The sequence below is a fragment of the Polypterus senegalus genome, chromosome 5 (genome assembly GCF_016835505.1).
Source record: "Polypterus senegalus isolate Bchr_013 chromosome 5, ASM1683550v1, whole genome shotgun sequence".
Classification (NCBI taxonomy): Eukaryota; Metazoa; Chordata; class Cladistia; order Polypteriformes; family Polypteridae; genus Polypterus; species Polypterus senegalus.
In genome coordinates this window covers 134,852,693-134,872,753 of record NC_053158.1, presented here as the reverse complement: position 1 = coordinate 134,872,753, position 20,061 = coordinate 134,852,693, and positions in this window count along the sequence as shown.

Sequence of the window (20,061 nt, the reverse complement as noted above, 5' to 3'; positions counted from 1 at the left end):
CCAGCCCTTTCAGTGTAATAGTAAGCACAGCACAGAAGGAAGTGTGTACATTGCAACAGGTACACATGTCATAAACGTAGAAAGGACAGTCCTTGGGTGTGTGGGAGCTGTTAACATTTGAATCTGATGATTGCATATAGAGCAAAACTGACCTCTCTGTACTATTCTTTCCTCTGTATGTCCTGGAGTACAAAAGAAACAGCACCATGCAGCAACATGTGAAGACTGGCAAGATCGGGGAAAAAAAAACACGGTCACTGATTACAAGTGCAAGAAGGCGTGCGAATGAATATGAATAATGTTGCATCAGTGCCACAATGTTTTCTGAAATGTACTATACAGGTCATAAAATGAGTTACTCCAAATATCATATACATCTATGTCTCTGTTTTTTAGTCAGTGCAGCTTTGACATCATGGACCATATTGTGCATACTAATTCAGCGTGAGCTGGAAAACTCAATAAAACTGAATAAAAAAATTCAAGTGATGGTGAGATACGAAGAAGGCAGATTCACCAGTGTTTGTGTATTTTTATCCCTCCAGATCAGAGAATTTTCAGTTCCATTGTCTCAAAACACCACTCACATCTACAGTTATTCACAGTTTCAGATAAAAAGTAACCGTGTCAGATCTTAGTTGTATCGTGATTATGACTGAGAGAATAAAAATGAAAAAAAAAAATTTAGCTTTTACAAGTACTATAAATTTACACCGGCTGTTACAGACACAAATCAAATGTATGTTTTTATTGTATAATGTTAACAATAACAGCAGCATACTACTCAAAACAGTGAAATTGCCGGGGAGCTGGTTCCGAACTCACGACCTCCGGATTATTATTCAGCGGATCTTACTACTGCACCACGGAAGCTGTTGTATTGTCCTTGTACCTTTTGTGAAAGTGTTTATTTGATATTTGGCCATCAGCCTTCACACATTATACAGTTCATGTCTACGTTTTGTTATTTATTACTAAAACATGAAAAACGTTTCTGTTTTAACGATGTGTTTACATAGATTGTTGGAGACACAAAACACACATCATATTATTTACCCTTACAATTCTGGGTATTACCTCACTCCCAGATAATAAATCAAGGCAGTAACTAGAAGAACTTCTTGCCTCTGAGGTGGTGGTGTTGTGGGTGTGGTATAGCAGGCTGCTTGCTGCTTGGGCTTATCGACACATTTAGAAGACAAAAGACGATGACGGAGAGGTGCGAAGAGATTTAAGGTCGGACGGATTTTCAAGTTTTTTTGTTGGCTCAAAACTTTTTAAAACCTTGCAGGATCTAATCAATAACATTTTAGAATAATTTTTTATATGGGGGAATATGATTCTCCTCCCTCTTTTTTATTTTTAAATTTTTACTCTTGCTGTTGGCTTTCATCTTTCTATTTTGTGGGGGTCTAATAGCCTGTGATCTTAAAAATGAAAACTTTGATTCACAGAATACATCTGTTATGTGAATTGAACTATCTGGTCTGACAAATACTTGCATCATGGGACAAATAAAGTACTATCTATCTAGCATTTTCCTTTGGCTCCAACGTAACTTTAGTTCTTAGTAAATATTTAGCGGTTTTTAAGAGGCAGGAGTATTGTGGCCATTTTGATGCTGCAAGAGGCATTTGCTAGTTTTTAAGCTATATTAAATGCTTGCCTAAATATTAGTGTATAGTCTATGGAAGGTTGTATTGAATTGGTATATTCTAACTACTTTTGCCCCTCTGTCTACAGAATAGTCTCAGTTAGTGACCTGCCTTGCCATGTGTAAAGCATGGAGGGCACCAGGTTTTAAAAGGTGCCTTACGCGCTCAATAGTATGAAAGTTAGCATGCTCTATTAAACGTGAAGTGCCGTACGTTAGAACGTACTGAAGACACAGTAAAGCATCTTTAAGTATTGAAGAACCTGAGGTTTGATAAGAAAATGATAAGTTTATAGAATAAATGCTTTTTCTCTTTTTTGTTTTGCCTTTATTCTGCGTGCAGCAATCTTTTTTCTTTATTTCTGTGTGGATTATTTGCTTCTAATTTTCACTAAATCTTTTAAAATGAACTTTTGGACTGAGATTTCTTTCAGCACGTTTTACCAGTACTTGATCCTGCCCTCAGCTCTCCTACTAAAAGATGCTTTTCCTATAGCTTATTTACCAATATGTCCAGAAATTAATCATAAATTCAAATGTCAATTCTTCATTTCTCTTTTTCCTACTTCCCATTTGGTGTTTTACTGTATTTTGTTATACTGCATCATATTCCCAGAAGTACACAAACAAATAATTTTTTGTTATTGTATATATTTGAACAGTATTCCTCAAGCACCTGTAATTCAACTGAATTTCTACTTACAGTAGTGTTGTATAAAGTATCCCACCAGTTACAATTGTGCAAACTATTCTGGAAAGTCAGTTAGTCATTCTCCAACCCACTATATCCTAACACAGGGTTACGGGGGTCTGCTGGAGCCAATCTCAGCCAACGCAAGGCAGAAACAAATCCCGGGCAACGCGCCATCCCACCACAGGGCACACACACACGGGAAGCGAACCCATGTCTCCTTATTACGAGGCATTCTGGAAAGTGGATCAAGTAAAAGTAAAATTTGTCCATAAAAACTACTCAAGTAGAAGTGTTAAAGTATCTGATGTTAAGTGTACTTGTATATCAAAATTGCAAGTAAATGTGGGACTTCTTTGTTTTATATATAGAGACAAATTTCATCTTACAAACTTACAATAATTAAATCTACCTTCTTTTCAAAGTATAGTCACTAAAGTATGCGCCAAGTAGCTGTAACTTGACGCAGTGAAATTCAGTGTGCATGGCCATCTTAAAGGAATGTATCTTAATTCAGGACCAAAAAGCCCCCCCGCCCCCCACTTAACACTAGAATCCCTGAAGCCTACGAAATAACTTGTAATCCTGGCTCACCTTAAATCCCTTTGCACCTCTCCATCAGTGTGTTTTGTTTGGTAAATGTGTTGGTCAGCACAAGCAGTGAGCAACCTCCAGCTAGAGCTGTATTCACTACTGAATTGTTACACCCTGTAGAATGTGGAATTAACATTCACTTTAACAGCACAGACTGCATATATGTGGTTAGATTTTAATCGAAAACTCAATTACAATTAGCCTGTATCTAGTTAAATAGTTACAAAACTTCAATGCTAGGGATATTTTTCCGGGGTACACAACTTTATAATTATATCTTGTAATCATCTCCTCAATTTGAATATTACCCTGTATTAAAAGAATCAGATATAATGTTCACACAGAAGAAGCAATGCATTCTGAAGCAGAAAAATGGGAACATTTAACATTAGCAAATATTTCTCCAGGTTAGTACAACAAATTTGCCTCTTAACACTCTTCAGGGTGATCGTTCCTATAACATTCTGTATCTAAAGTGAATATTGCTATGCATGGTAGAGAGAAAGACATAATATTAAATACATAGCACCCACACATTGCTAAATTATGTAGAAATACATATTAAGTAGCCACAGCTTTTGTTACTGCATTAGAGCACCTTGCCTGCTATTCACGTCAAGAACATTTTCTCTTTCTGTGCTGTATCCCCTCTAGAATTGTTTCATTTGTAATTTGAGTCTTTTTTGCCATTGACACAACATAAATACTTTTCAAGTATCAATTTAGTAATGCAAGCCTTTGCAGGTTCTACCCAAGTCTTTTTAACTCCTTTTTCTCAGGCTGGCATTAAGGCTTGTCTGTTTGTTTGTACCACATCCTGTTTATAATTTTCAGTCTGTTTGTTGTTAAATTCTATACAACCCAAAAGATATGCTTGGTGCCTCCCAAATTTTTAAAAGCTGAAATACGCCATTTTATACTTATCAATGAAGCCAAGTAGCAATTATCCTATAGTGTCATTAATTGCTTCAATTACTTAAAAGAGTGGGTAATAGTTTTGCAAAAATCTATCTAGAAATTAGGTCTTATTAATGAATTTTCCTTTAGAGAATTTTGTACTGATATTTGGCATTTTCCAGCTAAGAAATATAGGAATATTAAGGCTGTTTCTTACAGTGCAGGATATACAGAAGTTTGTTAACCTGTGATCAGAAGCTAACCATTTTCGTGACATGTTCCAGTCCCTCAAATAAATGTTTTCATCAAGTTATTACTTTTATTTTGTTCCTGTCATCAGCATCAAGATGATTAGTAATATACAGACATTTCTACAACTTGTGCGTAGACAGTGAATGAAGGCACGTAGACCACTTCCAATGAAAAAAGTTGCATTGTATTATAATACATGAGTCATGGTAAGCTGACAGCTAAGACTTGGAGCTGTTAAGACCAGTTTATGACCTGAGTATGAATCATTAAGTATTCAGCGAACTGGAATGTATGACTTGTGAAACCTAATCTGTCATTTATTCACTTGTTTTACATCACAAGACATTTCTTAAATTAAACACAGGTTTATTTTTCTTTCATAACCTGTGTTTACAGTCAATGATGTTTTAAATGAATTGTTTGGGTGTGATAAACATTTCTGTTGCTTTAGAAATTACGCTTACATGGGTAACAATGGAAATAAAATGATTCACAATGTAGAGCAATGTGCCAGGGGTGGACCCCTATGGTTTTATAGTTCAAAGCATGCATCAAACTGTAGCTCATTTGTATACTTTTCTGTCTGAGTTAATAATTGAGGAAGTTTGAAAGTTAGCCAGAAAAAGAGAATGCTGTCATTGTCACGTACATTAGAAAAAGGGAGGAAGAGACAAAAAGGAAGATGAGGTCAGGTTATTAATCACAGAGATAGTGTTAAATCAGATGTGGAAAGATAAATATTAATAATTTAGTACACTAAAATGACAAAGTAATGCTCTTTTGATATAGTTTTATATACTGTAACTGGATGGACATTTTCAGCCAGGCAAAACAAACACCCCTTTGTGCTGTGTCATATTAATCCATCTCCTGCCTTTTTGTTTGCCAAAAATAGACTTACAGTTTTAACTTGGTTGTTCCGTTTTGTGGCAGTGCTGTGTTAAGGTTAATCGAAATTATTCATATTTGTCGTTTGTTAGTTATAGTTTAAATCATTCACATTTTCATGTTTTTGATTTGTCAGTCCCTATGTATTTAAAATGTTAATAATTTTCTTTAGTCTTTTTTAAATTTTAATTTGTTAATTGACAATGGGGTGATGCCTCTTTCCCTAGGTGAGGCTAGATCACAGGTTTAAATGACTGCTGAGTAGAAATGAAAAACATGAAGGATAAAAACAGGGCTGAGAGACTGTGGTCACATTAAATGAGAAGTGCTGCAGAGTTATTGTAAGACAGTTTGTATTAATTGTTCTTTTTAAATTTTAGTTGGTTTTTAATTTTTATTTGTTTTAATGGAACCTTTAAAATTTTACCTTTCCTGTTTTACAGTGGAAATTAAAAATTCTTGGAACTGTAAATTTATTTTTTATAGTAATTGGAAATAAGTGAATGGCTAGCACAGAGGAAGGCAGAGGTGGACTTCCAGTCAGAGTGGCGTAAGAAGCTAAACACTGCTAAGAAGGAAGGTTGTGGAGAGAATACAAGTGAAATAAGGTTTAAAGTCTTCAGAATAAGCCAAGTTGTCTATAGAGCAGGGGCCTCATGCATAAACGGTGCGTAGGCACAGAAATATTGTGTGAAATCGCGATGTATAAAATCTACACTTGGCGTAAAGCCACGCACATTTCCATGGTACCTCATACCCTGTCGTACACAAGTTCTTCACTTGGTTTTGCAGACTGGTGGCACCCAGCATCAAAGCAGTGCTACTGTTCCTGTGTGGTTACTCTTTATTTCTTAGATCCACATTCCTGCCGAGGCTTTATAAATACACTGAAACTAACTGCATATTGTTTATTAGTGTAATGCATCTGATTGTAATTAACTTGTAACAATATGATGGTCCAGGGACTAGCCATAGTATTCCAAGTACCATAACTGCTTTAGCGTTGTTACTCTCACTGTACCTTTTTTTTCTTCTTTCTGCTCCCGTTAGGTGTTGCCACAGCGGATCATCTTTTTCCATATTACTCTTTTATTTATATCATTGTATCTGAGTGGGGAATCACAGCAGCCGCTAAAAGAGAATTATCGGTATACAGCATCAAGCACATGCTGCCTCAGCCACGGCAAAATGCTTCAAAGACTTTTCTGTACGGACCTCGCGGTTCAGAAACAGTTTCATCCCAAGAACTTTAAACAATCGGTCCATCATGTGCTCCTTGTAGAACTGTTTGTACTTATAAGTACAATCACCTCACTGAAAACTTGCACTAGAGTTATAATATTGCAAACAACCTGCGCCACTTTATAAAGCGCGTATTTACATATGATGACGATATCATTTTTAAGATGATATGCAGCAAAATATGTTGATCATATTACATAGATAACACTTTAACTTCATTTAAATAATCTGTATTGTTAATAATTAAACATGTGAGGACACGGTTCTGCAGCGCTAGCTAGTTCACAGATTGATCCTACTTTGTGCTGTATTCTTTCTGGGGCTGATGCGACACTGGAAGGATAGATGGATAGAATAATTAAACATGTACTACAAAGATATTTGAATGTTCCTTAAAAGTTTTCTAGAATCGTCGTTGTAAGCTTACAGATGGTGTAACGTCTATTAGAGAGCTGAAAGAAAAGTAAGGACAGGAATTGGATATTAGTATGTTTGAAAGAGACAGTACTACTACAATAATTTCATCGAAGGTCGCACACAATCACACACCGTGTTCCCCTGTTTAATGACATGCTTTAACTCCTATCATCATGAAAAAGAAATTAATGTTTACATCTCAGTATTTTAATTACTCAGAGAGCTGTAATATCACAAATGTAATGGATTCTTTGTCCAGCCGGAGAAAAAGAAAGCGGAAGCACGTAGTGATTCACACAAATAGAGCAAAAGATCAAATACAAAACAAAGCATTTAACGTGCTACTTTAGTTATGATGGGATTTGAGAAACTAGTAAATGAAACGATTTTAAGATGAAGTTTATGATGTTCTACTTTAATGACAAAATAAACTATGTGATTAAAGTGGAAATTTCGAGATTGAAGTTAACATTTCGTGCTTTTTTCCTACTGTGTTCATATGACACTCAGATGGTGGGCTACATCTTGCCTTTTCACGGCGACTTTGATATGTGACAACTTCTTTTTTATGTCGGGCACTGTGCGACTTTGTGAACTTGAGCTTTCAAGTTTCTCCAACATGCTATGTCACTCGATCAACTTCCTTTTGTTGATTATACCACTGTTTAAACCAACAAATAGTACGTTTTTGTTTGCCTTCACTTGGTATTCGCTGAAATTCGCATATTTTCCATCTTGCTTTTGCCATTACATTTTCACAGAACGCTGATCTTAAAGGCTATTTACAGTATATTGATTTGCATATTCAAAGAGCCGTAATTCTGAGAGGAGACAGGGTGGGACAGAAGGCGCGTGCACGTGCATTACTTTTCACTCTGATCAGAATTTATGGAGCGGAAGAAAACAGAAGTGGGCGAACGCACAGATTTATGCATCTGGATTTTTCTGTGCGTAAGCACATTTCGGCTTTTGTGCTTACGTCATGTTATAGTGCGAATTCTACGCACAGCGTTATGCATGAGGCCCCAGGAGCCTTGTCAAAATTAGCGATTCCATAGTGTGGAATGTTAGAATTCCAAACTATGTTAAACCAGCAGTTGATGTTAAATGCCTCGCAGGGGCCAAGAGTTCTGAGAAAGAGGCCGCATTGGACCATGTCACCGACAATGAAGTATTTACCTTATTGCTGCATGTCAGCACTAATTATATTTATTTACAGCAATCTGAGGTATTAAAGAGGAACTTCATCTCTCTATACACCAAAGCTAAAAGAAATGTCAGAATTTAATTGTATCTCGCCCCTTACCCAGATTATATAGAGGGGATGTGATTTATAGCAGATTGCGTTCCCTTCACTGCTGGCTAGAAACCCGGCGCCTCATGTATAACGCTGTGCGTAGAACTCACACTATAACATGGCGTAAGCACAAAAGCGGGAATGTGCGTATGCAGAGAAAAATCCAGATGCATAAATCTGTGCGTACGCAAACTTCCACGTTCTTCCACTACATAAATCCCGGTCAGCGTGAAAAGTAACACACATGCACATGTCTGCTGTCTCACCCCAACTCCTCCCAGAATTACGCCTCTTTGAATATGCATAGCCATATAAATAGCACTTAAGCTCAGCCTTCTGTGAAAAGACAATGGGAAAAGCACGGGGGAAAATAGAAGAATTTCAGCGAATACTAAGAGGAGGCAAGGAAAAACGTACTATTTGTTGGTTTAAACAGTGATATAATCAACAAAAGGAAGTTGATCTAGTGACAGAGTGTCGGAGAAACTCGAAAGCTCAAGTTCACAAAGTCGCACAGTGCCCGAAATAAAAAAGAACTTGTCAGATATCAAAGTCGCTGTGAAAAGGCGAGTCATAGCCCACCGTCTGAGTGTCATATGAAAGCTTATTAGAAGAGAGAAAAAAAATGGGTACACAGTGGGGAAAAAAGCACAAAATGTCAACTTTAATCTTGAAATTTCCACTTTAATCACAGTTAATTTTGTCATTAAAGTAGAACATCATAAACTTCATCTTAAAATTGTTTAATTTACTAGTTTCTCAAATCTCATCGTAAATAAAGAAGCATGTTAAATGCTTTGTTTTGTATTTGATCTTCTATGTGCTCTATGTGTGTGAATCACTACGTGCTTCTGGGCTTTCTCTTCCTCCGACAGGTCACAGAATCCATTACATTCATGATATTTCAGCTCTCTGAATAATTAAAATACTGAGATGTACACGTGATATTATTTTCATGATGATAGGAGTTAAATCATGTTATTAAACATGGAAACACGGTGGCGCAGTGATTGTTCATGTCTTACGCAAGATGCTTGCTGCGCCATGCGCGACCTTCAATGAAATATTTTATTGTAGCAGTATTGTCTCTTTCAAACGTACTAACCCTAAATTCCTGTCCTTACTTTTCTTTCTCCAAATACCCAATCACCACACAATCAGCTCTGTAATAGACGTTAATCCATCTGTAAGCTTAGAATTATGATTCTTCAAAACTTTTAAGAAACATTAAATATCATCACAGTTTAATTGTTCTATCAATTAATGTTTAATTACTTGTGTTAAATTATTCTATCCATCTATGTTTAATTATTGTATCTATCTATCCTTCCAGCGTTGCGCCAGCACAAGCAAGAATACTGCGCGAGGCATTAACAATCCGTGAACGGAGCGCAAGCTCCTAGCTAGTGCTGCGGCACCGTGTCCTGGTGTGTTTAATTATTAACAATATAGATTATTTAAATGAAGTTTAGCTTTATGCCAAGTTTAGGTTTAATACATCGCGATTTGAACGTGGAAAAGGTTGTACGCTCCTTTTTGTGCGTATGCACCGTTTATACATGAGCCACCTGGTGTGCAAATAAAAGCATAGCGTTTGTGAACAATTGGGATGATTTTTGGGAAATGCCTGTATTTTTCAAAAGAGATGGTCTTTATCCTAACTGGAGAGGATCTTATGTGTTATCCCAAAATATGGCTGCAAAACGGCCTGACTGACTGATTAGAGCACCATCCAGGCCGCAGTCATATGATCTTAAATCACAGGCTGTTGTTTATCCCACTTGTTACTATCCTGAAGCTGTTACCCATAATCCCTGTTGTGGGGCATCCAGTAAATTTAGTCTTAATGCAAACCTTAAATTACTTGATAAACAAAAAAAAAGGTGAATAATTAGACCAACAGATAAAACCAGACCCTCCACCAGGGGCATCTATAATAGAAATTTACTTCAAATTAAAACAAAAAATATATTAGTTCAGAAAGAAGCATGCAGTGTTAACTGCTGCTTATTGAATATTCGCAGAAAAGCTGTTGTAAGAGCCATTTTCCTAGTTCTATAAGATTCATGAATATTTTACTAGATGACAATGCATAATCTATGGGAGGTTCCTATAACCCCCATAAGTAGAATTGTATTGGTATATTCTTGCCATTTCTAACAGCTTTGAATAAACATTATTCTTCAGTTAGTGACAGCCTTGCAATGAGTAAGGTGTAGGGGCATATGGTGTTAAACCGTACTCGTGCTTATGCACGTGACGTTGCCTGGGCACGTGCCCATGCCTACGGGCTTTTTGAGTGTGTAAATTAAATTGTAAAACAGCACATATTTAAGTGTTGAACCATACACTTAAGGCGTACAGAAGAAATTAAGAACCTTTAAGTATAGAAAGAAGTAAGGAACTTTTAAGTACAGAACTAACTAAAGTTTCTCAAGAAAAGCTAAGTTTAGAGAACATACAATTTTTCTCATTTTTTTGCCTTTTATTCTACGTGTGTAACAATTTTTTCTTTTATTCTTGTGTGGATTATTTGCTATTAACTTTCACTGAATATTTTTAAAACAAACTTTTGGACTTTTTACGCTTTGGCGGCTACAGCTGTTTTGGTAAATAATATTATATTAAGAACTAAATCTGATCTGTGTCTTCTCTCTGAAATCTGACACTGTTCCCCTACCTGAGGCATCATCAGTTGGATACTCGTTTCCTTCATATGTCTAGAGATTCTGGTCGAGGAGGAGGCCTTGGAATAATTCATTGTAACAAAATGCAAATCACTTCTAAAAATGTAGGCGACTTTACATCCTTTGAGGCATTCATTTTAAATATTAAAACTGATTCCAACACAATTATAGTGCTAGTTTACAGACCACCAACACCATATTCATTGTTCATGACTTAATTCAGCAATCTTTTATCTGATTTGGCTATAAATTATGATCACGTAGTATTGATGAGGGATTTTAATGTACACATTGATGTGGAAACTGACATTTTTAGCAAATGTTTTACTTATTTGTTAAATTCAGTAGGATTTTGTCAGATTGTCAAAGGTCCAACTCATAATCATAACCACACATTAGATTTAATTATAATTTACAAAGTTGAAATTCAAAATTTAAATATTACTACATTAAATGAAATTATTTCTGATCACTACTTAATTACATTTGATTTAGTCCTGCCCTTGCCAATACACTCAATGATTAAACAGACAGTTTAGACAGTGCGACATCTAGATTGTAATTCTGCTTCAAAATTTATACATTCTTTGAGCAAGTCTTGGGTAATTGTGGAAAACCATTTAGATCAGTTAACATCACATTATAATGTGACCTTGACAGATGCTCTGGAAGCAGTGGCTTCTCTTAAAACAAAAGTGATCAAAGAACATAGGAACTTTCCCTGGTTTAATGAAAACACTCAAGCTCTTAAATTGAGTGTCGAAAAACTGGAGCACAAATGGAGAACAACAAAGCTACATGTCTTTCAAATTGCACGGACAGAGAGTGTTAAAAAATATCAAAAAGCTCTCTTTAAAGCTCGCTCACAATACTATTCCACAATAATAGATAGCAATAACAAAAATCCCCAGGTATTGTTTAGAACAGTGGCTAAATTAACAAATGAGAATTCAGATCTACAGTGCAAAATACCAACGGATATTAGCAGTACAGGTTTATGAACTTCTTCAATGAGAAAATAAAAAATGTAAGATCCCAGATCTCAGCATCACAGTACAAACCAAATACTAGCTTAGCAGACCCTGTCTCACATTGAATTCAGCACTTTAGTAATTGTAATCCTGTAACTGAGCAGGAAGTCTTTACTTTAATTTCTAAAATGAAACCCACTACTTGTTTCCTAGATCCAGTGCCAACAAAACTAGTAAAAAGTGCAATGGATGTTCTTGCAGTGCCTAATCTAAACATTATCAATAGTTCCTTATTGCATGGCACAGTACCTGATGCACTAAAAATGTCAGTCATTAAACCATTACTTAAAAAGTCAGACTTAGACTCACACATACTTCATAATTATAAACCTATTTCAACTTTACCCTATCTCTCTAAAATACTAGAAAAAGTAGTCACCAATCAGCTTCAGTCACACCTTACGCATTACAATTTATTTGAGAAATTCCACTCTGGTTTCCGCGCTAGTCATAGTACAGCAACATCACTAACGCGTGTTATAAATGACATTCTGATATCCTCTGATGAAGGAAACTCCACTGTACTTATGTTGTTAGACTTAAGCGCAGTATTTGACACCATTGACCATTCTATTTTACTGCACAGGCTAGAAAATGATGTTGGCCTTACAGGCAATGTGCTTGCTTGGTTTAGTTCTTATTTATCAAATCAATTACAATATGTACAGAAATGTGCTGACAGTACTCCATCATTATACACAGAATTTCAATATGGTGTCCCTCAGGGCGCAGTACTGGGACCTTTACTTTTTTCAGTTTAAATGCTCCCACTTGGATCTATCATTAGGAAACATAATGTTAATTTTAACTCATATACAGATGACACCCAGTTATACATTTCATTAGATCAAATGAAGTTTCTCCGATGTTGTCTTTAATTAGTTGTGTTAATGATTTAAAGTAGTGGATGGATGAGAACTAGCTATCTTTAAACACTGATAAAACATAGATGTTAATTGTTGGAGGGATTGACGCTGATCACAACAATATTTTGTCATCATTTAACTCAGTTGGAATCACCATTAATTTTAATGAATCAGCCCGCAATCTAGGAGTTATCTTTAACTCTAGCTTGTCATTTAAAGTGCACATTACAAAGTTGTCCAAATCATGTTTCTTCCATCTTGAAAATGTTGGGAAATTAAGGTGTTTTCTAAACAAGCAGGATTCTGAGAAATTAATACATGCATTTATTTCTAGTAGGATTGACTTCTGCAATGCTGTGTTCACTGGATGTTCAAACTGTTCTTTATTCAGCCTCCAGTTAATCCAGTGCTTCTCAATTATTTTCTGTCATGCCCCCCCTAGGAAGAAGAAAACATCTCGTGCCCCCCCGCGCGACTATAAATAGTATCATTTGTCTATAAAATTGTTATAAGTACACCTCTGCACAACACTGTATCCTTATTAACGTATAAAAGAATAAAAAAAGAAAGAAATATGGACCAATTTACAACAAAGAATATCTTTATTAAATGTAACAAAAAAGATTTAAAGTGCATTCTAAATTAAAAAAAAAATTAAAAGAAAAATAAAAAAGCATGTTCCCCGAGGTCAAACGCGCCCCCCTTGACGGAGCCACGGGGGCGCGCCCCACTATTTGAGAAACACTGAGTTAATCCAAAATGCTGCTGCAAGAATTATTATAAGAACAAGAAAATACGAACACATCACTCCAGTTCTTAAATTCTTACACTGACTCCCGGTTTAGGGCAGATTTCAAAATCCTCCTTTTAACATATAAAGCATTAAATGGCCAAGGTCCGGCTTACTTGTGTGAACTTATCATGATTTACAAACCAGAGCACACATTAAGATCTCAAGATGCAGGTCTGTTAATGATTCCAAGAATTAATAAAATAACAGTGGGAGGTCGAGCTTTTAGTTACAGGGGCCCTAAACTGTGGAATGGTCTGCCTGCTACTATAAGAGATGCCCCTTCGGTCTCAGCTTTTAAATCCCGGCTGAAGACTCACTACTTCAGTTTAGCATATCCTGACTAGAGCTGCTGATTAACTGTATAGACTGCATCTCTGTTGTTAGTCATTAGCACTAAAACATAATTAACATGATAGTTATAATTTGTTACTAACCCTCACCTATTTTGTTTCTCTTCTCGGTACCCAAATGTGGCACTTGCTACCATGGCCCACTTGCCAAGTTGTTTTGCCTGCTTAAGGTAAAGTCATCCCTGATGGAGGATCTCAGGAATTGTGGGGTAGAGGGGTCTTTTCATCGGATTGGGTGGCCCAGCGCTGTTTCAGCTGTGGTATGAACAAATTGGGGAGGCAGCATGATGACCGAGGACTCCATGATATCATTTGCTGTTAAATTCTGCTCCATGCTTGTAATTTTTTTGTATACTGTATTGAGGATTTGTTCTGTTCTGTGTATTGTATTGTATTGTATTGACCCCCTTCTTTTTGACACCCACTGCACGTCCAACCTACCTGGAAGGGGGTCTCTTTTTGAACTGCCTTTCCCAAGGTTTCTTCCATTTTTTCCCTACAAAGGTTTTGGGAGTTTTTCCGTGTCTTCTTAGAGAGTCAAGGCTGGGGGGCTGTCAAGAGGCAGGGCCTGTTAAAGCCCATTGCAGCACTTCTTGTGTGATTTTGGGCTATACAAAAATAAATTGTATTGTATTGTACAGTGGTGTAGGGTTCATTGGGAGGGTTTTTTTTCTTTTCTCCCTTTTTGATTGTGGTGTTGCTAGAATCTTTTTTTTTTTTTTGCATATTGCTCGGTTCAGTGTCTACTTCTAAATTTAAGGAAGAGTTCTTCAGTTTTCTATAAATAAACTCAAATATCGGATAGAATTTTGCCAGTCTTATTTTATTGTGCGTGTGTTTTAGTTTCATAGATTTATTTTTTTTTATTTTTTTTGAGAAAAATAACCTAGCTTTAATAATTAATGATAAGAAAACTGCATAGGTATTTTAGTGCTAGGGCTCATTATGAGGTTTGAAGGAGTAAGTGGTGTATGGAACAAACTTTAGTTTTCTTCTCATTGTTTATTTTCTGGTAGACATGGCATCAGACATGTTAGACCCTGGGGGTATTTTCTGTACGTTGCTTAAATCATCTGAGATCAGATGCCTCATCTTGGATGAATTAATGCCGGTGAAACTCATCTGGGATAAGTTGGTTTTTCAAACGCAGCCATGTAGTAGATTAGTCTAGCTGGATCTAATCATGCGAGATGAATGCACACGCCTGCGCTGATTGAAAAGCCCATATATATTGAGTCTATTAAACGTGATCAGCAAATCTTTGATAGACTGCAACAAAATGTCAAAAGAACGGGTGCATTTTTTCACACAAGCGGAGCAGGACCTTTTACTCAAAGGATATGAAGAATTTCAAGATTTAATATGCACCAGGGGAAACACTGCAAAAGCAGCCCAAACCAGAAAAGACAGCTGGCAAAAAGTGTCCAACAAATTAAATGGTAAGTAGTGTGCATTGTACTTACTGAATGCAGTGTTTCATTTCCTATGTGTTAGATTAATTATTATTTAATATGTCATAATTCCAGATCAAACATCAGCACAAGGAGAACATGGCAACAGGTTAAAGTGAAGTACAAGAATATACTTCAAACTGGTAAATATTGGTATATAACTATTTAAAGAATTGCTGACATAAGGAATCACTTAATATAAAAAACATAAATTTTAAAGCTAATAAGAAGGCAGACAAGCAAAAAACAGGTGGAGGACCATGCAGTCCAGACCTAATCCCTGCAGAAGAATTGGCTCTCCAGCAAAATGCCCATCATCCTGTTTCTGAGGGCATTCCAGGGGGAAGCTCCTCCTCAGAAACAGCGGCAGGATGCAGCTCTCACTTCATTTCAGGTAAAGGATGGTCATTGCATATATTTGTCCTCAATGTGTGCCATAGATATGTTCCATATAGCCCTCTTTTTTTGTTGGGTCAGTTGCAGGGAATGTCATATCCCTAGAACTTGTGTCTGACCAAAGAGATATTGACGAAGGTCAAATATTTGATGAAGACACTGTGTCTGATTATTCATCAGGAGGAGAGGTACATTTTCAAACTCCACTCTGATCAGTCCCATGTGCCCCAATCATATTTGGAAATCCTGGGTAATGAGAATGTTAGGCTGATTGTGAGATTCTTTATGGAACTGTGGGTGTTTTTTCCTGTGTATTACCTACCTGTAATGGCAGGAAATGCCTCTTTTATTGTCTGTACACGCCGGTGTCCAGGAAACACTATGAAAATCCAATGGAAATATTTCAGAGCCAACCAGACTTGCCTGGCAAACTGCACTTTTAGATAGATTTTCCGCATCGCCTACAGTATATAAAAAAGTGCCGCTTGCAAAAAACCTCAAAGCAATGCAAATACTGTCTGTGTGGTTGTGAGAGCCCGACTTTACCTAGTTTGACTTTGAATATAAGGTGCTAATAAATCTTTGAGGTACAATATTCCCCCTTGGCTAAAGCGGTATCTTTCGAAAAGAATTTCCTCCAGGAGCAATAAAGGATCTTGCCGATCGCGCAAAACCATCTCTATGAAATTCTCTTCTTATAATTTGCACACCGATATCAATTGGTTGCTTATTCATGAATGGTGAAGCCATGACTGAATGAATTCCATGCACAGAAACTGATTAAGTGTGTGAGCTAATCCTTGTTTACATAGAACAAACCTGCTCCGAGCTGGTTTGAGGATTTGGATGTACTGCTATGACAACACATCCAGCAAGAGTTTCAAAAAACCGACAGATCCAGTATTCATGGCAAACCGTCAACAATTACATCTGGCTAAACAAGTAATCCACGTACAAAAAATACCCCCCCTGTCCAAACGTTCCCAGGTATTTTTTAAAATGTAACATTTTCTATGTGTTTGGGCTTTTCATCCACACACACACACTGTGCTGTAGGTCCCTGAAAACAGAAGTTTTGAAAAACCCCTTCCAGGCTGAAGATGTTCAGGAACTCCATTTTCCCTGCTTACATGTAGACAGGGAAAACTGAGTTTTTAGCTTGTAATGTCACAGTATGCACTGGTATCTTCTTACATTGACATCAGTGTGTTCGCAGTTATGTTTTATTTACATGTGGCAATTTTGTGCAGTTGTGGTTGTAGCTAAAGTAATGCTGGTGTTAACCTTGTTAATGCGACTTTACATGTTTACATTTAAACGTAAAATTACTTTATCACAATGTTGAGCGACAGAGGCGTCAGACTGCATTACAGAGGACACTACTACATTGAACACTCAGATGACACAGACCAGTAGTTGGTGGGACAATTTTGAGAAAGAAGTCGTTTGTCCGGGATATCACTGTTGTTTTTGACTAAGCTGCTTTGCCTGCACATTGAAGGAAGACACCTGTAATGAGATTGCCTGTCAGTGTTGTCAAAAAAGTTGCCTGCACACTCTGTTTAGTAAACAAGAGGAGTTAACGCAAGACTGCAAATGCCTTTGGGTTGTCAAGACAGGTGGTTTCTGAAATAGTAAGGCAAGTGTGTGAAGCAACACAGTCCACTTGGGCCATGTGTATATACTATTAGCTGTCACTGAGTTCATAGTAGAGGTTTTACTGGGACTCATGTAGAGTTAATAAAGCAGCCATCTATAAATTTCATGGATTATTTGAACAGAAAAGGGAGGTTTTCATTTATTGAGGTTGTAATAAAAAACAAAAGAGAAAAACTCCAGTTTTAAAAAATAGCTGGGTACGTGTAGACGAGGCCTTAGTCTAAAAACTATTTTTGAGAGCCACATCTGCTAAATATTGTGGATTTCAGAGGCAAATACCAAGTAAGACTAATACCTCCTAATAAAGAGATAGGATTGAAATTGTGCACTGCATACAGTATTGTTTATTGTGATTTGCTGTATTCATTTTCTATACCTATTTTTCTTTTATTACTTTTGAGAACTTAATGCAAAAAATAACTCCTATATGCTGGTTGCATAAGCTGCTGTGTTTTTTTCTTTTTCAAAAAGTCTCCCATGTGCTAATCAATAGTCTACTTGAAACAGTGAACTCATTAGATATGGGGGCTTCCCTTACAGTCTAAAGCACAGGTGTCGAACTTCGGGCATGGAAGGCCACAGTGGCTGCAGGTTTTCATTCTAACCCTTTTCCTAATCAGTGACCAGCTTTTACTGCTAGTTAATTTCTTTTCCCTTTGTGTTAATCTCCCTGTTTTAAGGAATAAGTCCTCTGAATTGATTCTTTTCTTCATTAAGTGGCTGCCAAACAGAAATGAGACGTGAAACGAGCCAATGGATGACCAGCTAAACTGGGGCTTCAAACTCCTGTCAGTTTCACTCCAACCAGTTCCTTAATGAGAATCCAGTTCTTGCTATTAATTGAACCAATTACTTAATTCCATGGCACGTTGCTGTTGTCATTCTGCCACAGCAGACATATCCAAAACTGTTGATTTCCTTTTTTTTCTAAGAACACCGTTGTTCTTAGAAAGATGTTTTGGTGACCTGAGAGATCAACCTTACTAAGGCCCTCACCTTTCTTTATGTTCAGATAACCTGGTTAGCTGGTGATGTGGCAGCTTGTTTCTCGTCTCATTATTGTTTGGCTCCTCATTAAGGAAAAAGAACGAACTAAGGGGTCTGAGTCAAGTTAATTAAAACAAAGGCAAAAGAAGTTAATTAGTAGCAAAAACTGGTTACTAATGAAGAAGGTGGTTAGAATGAAAACCTGCAGCCACTGTGGCCCTCCAGGCCTGGAGTTCGACACCCCTGGTCTAAAGACTGCAGTTGTTAAACCTCTGTTCAGGAAAAATAATTGACTCCTCTGTCTTTGAGAGCTTTAGACCAATTTCAAACCTGCCTTTCTTAAATAAAATTCTAGAAAAGGCAGTTTTCAAGCACTTAAATGATTACTTGAATTAACATTAACATTCGAATATTGACAAACATCAGACTGGTGTTAGAACAAATCATTTTACAGAAACTGCACTGGTGAAAATAGTAAATGATTTCAATGATCCAAAAATAAACATTTTTCTAGGTAAGAATTTGCACTGAACATATCATGGGAAATTGAAAAAAAATATATGAGCAAACTAACCAAGTTAGTTAAATTACAATTTATTTCATTTTTGAATAACAGCACCATCTGCTGGGTGATAGGATGCAGCACCCCATCTGCCCTTAATGCAGACACCGCTGTTGCTTAGAGTCATTTGGTACAAGTTTCTCTGGAAAGAAACCATTCAAAATCTTACCACATTTTACCTTACCTCAAGAGAGATAAATGTGAAGCTTCATTTCAACATATTCCTAGGTATTTTTGTACAGAAATGGTTATGAAAATAGTATACTATTTTTGCTTCTTTTTGTAAGTTGAACTTTTTCTAAACCAAAATCCTTACATTTAAGAAAAAACCAAAATGAAAGTCTAGCTCCCTCATTTTTTTGTTTTTGGGGATCTATAATCAGTAATAAACTGTGTTCTCTTCATAATTTTTTCTGATATATATATATATATATATATATATATATATATATATATATATATATATATATATATATATATATATATATATATACTGGCTAATTATAACAAACTATTTTTCACATTGGAATGTCTTATTTGAAACAGCTATTTACTATCTCACTCAGATGACTGTCAGGCTATCAGATTTAATTTCTTACTATGGTTGGTTGTTCCATATACTCAGAAGCCTTTGTGAGCAGACATTCTACCAGACTTCTAATTCCTACATCCTACACCTTAATTTCTATTAATGTTGCAGAATAATGGTTTTACTACTTAGTCAGAATTTCCCTTGATCAATTTTGTTAATGTCTTTGAGACTTTTGTGAACCTGGATTAGATCTACATAGAGATTTTGGTATCAAAGACTAAAAAGATTCAGATTCTTGACAGAGAATAACATGCCCTTTTGGACAGAGATGCAAATGTTTGCTTATCTCTGCATTGTTTCTACTGCCAATACTGTATATCTTGTGTAATGTGGTAACTAGAATTTTAGACTCTACTACAAATATGGTCTCTGTGTATCATTATAGAGTTTCTAGATAACATCCCATGAGTTCTATTTGAAATTTAATAAAACTTTCTGTGGAGATCTTAACCCAGCCTTTACTGAATGTGTAAGTTTTGTGGTGTATGGCCGGCCGTTTATCCCGGTCAATACCCCCAAGCCGCCAGGTGGAGCCCTCCCTGCAGTATGGAGGTTCCCCGAAGACCAACAGGGCATCATGGACATTGCAGTTTTTATATGCAGTCCTGCTGGATGCCATGGGGGTCACTAGGAGACACTGCAGGGGGGAACAACGGTTATTTATCCTACGACCCAGAAGTACACCCAAGTCACATGGACAAGGGGAACGATGTGCTTCCGGGGTGAAGAAAAGGACTTTTTACCTGACCCGGAAG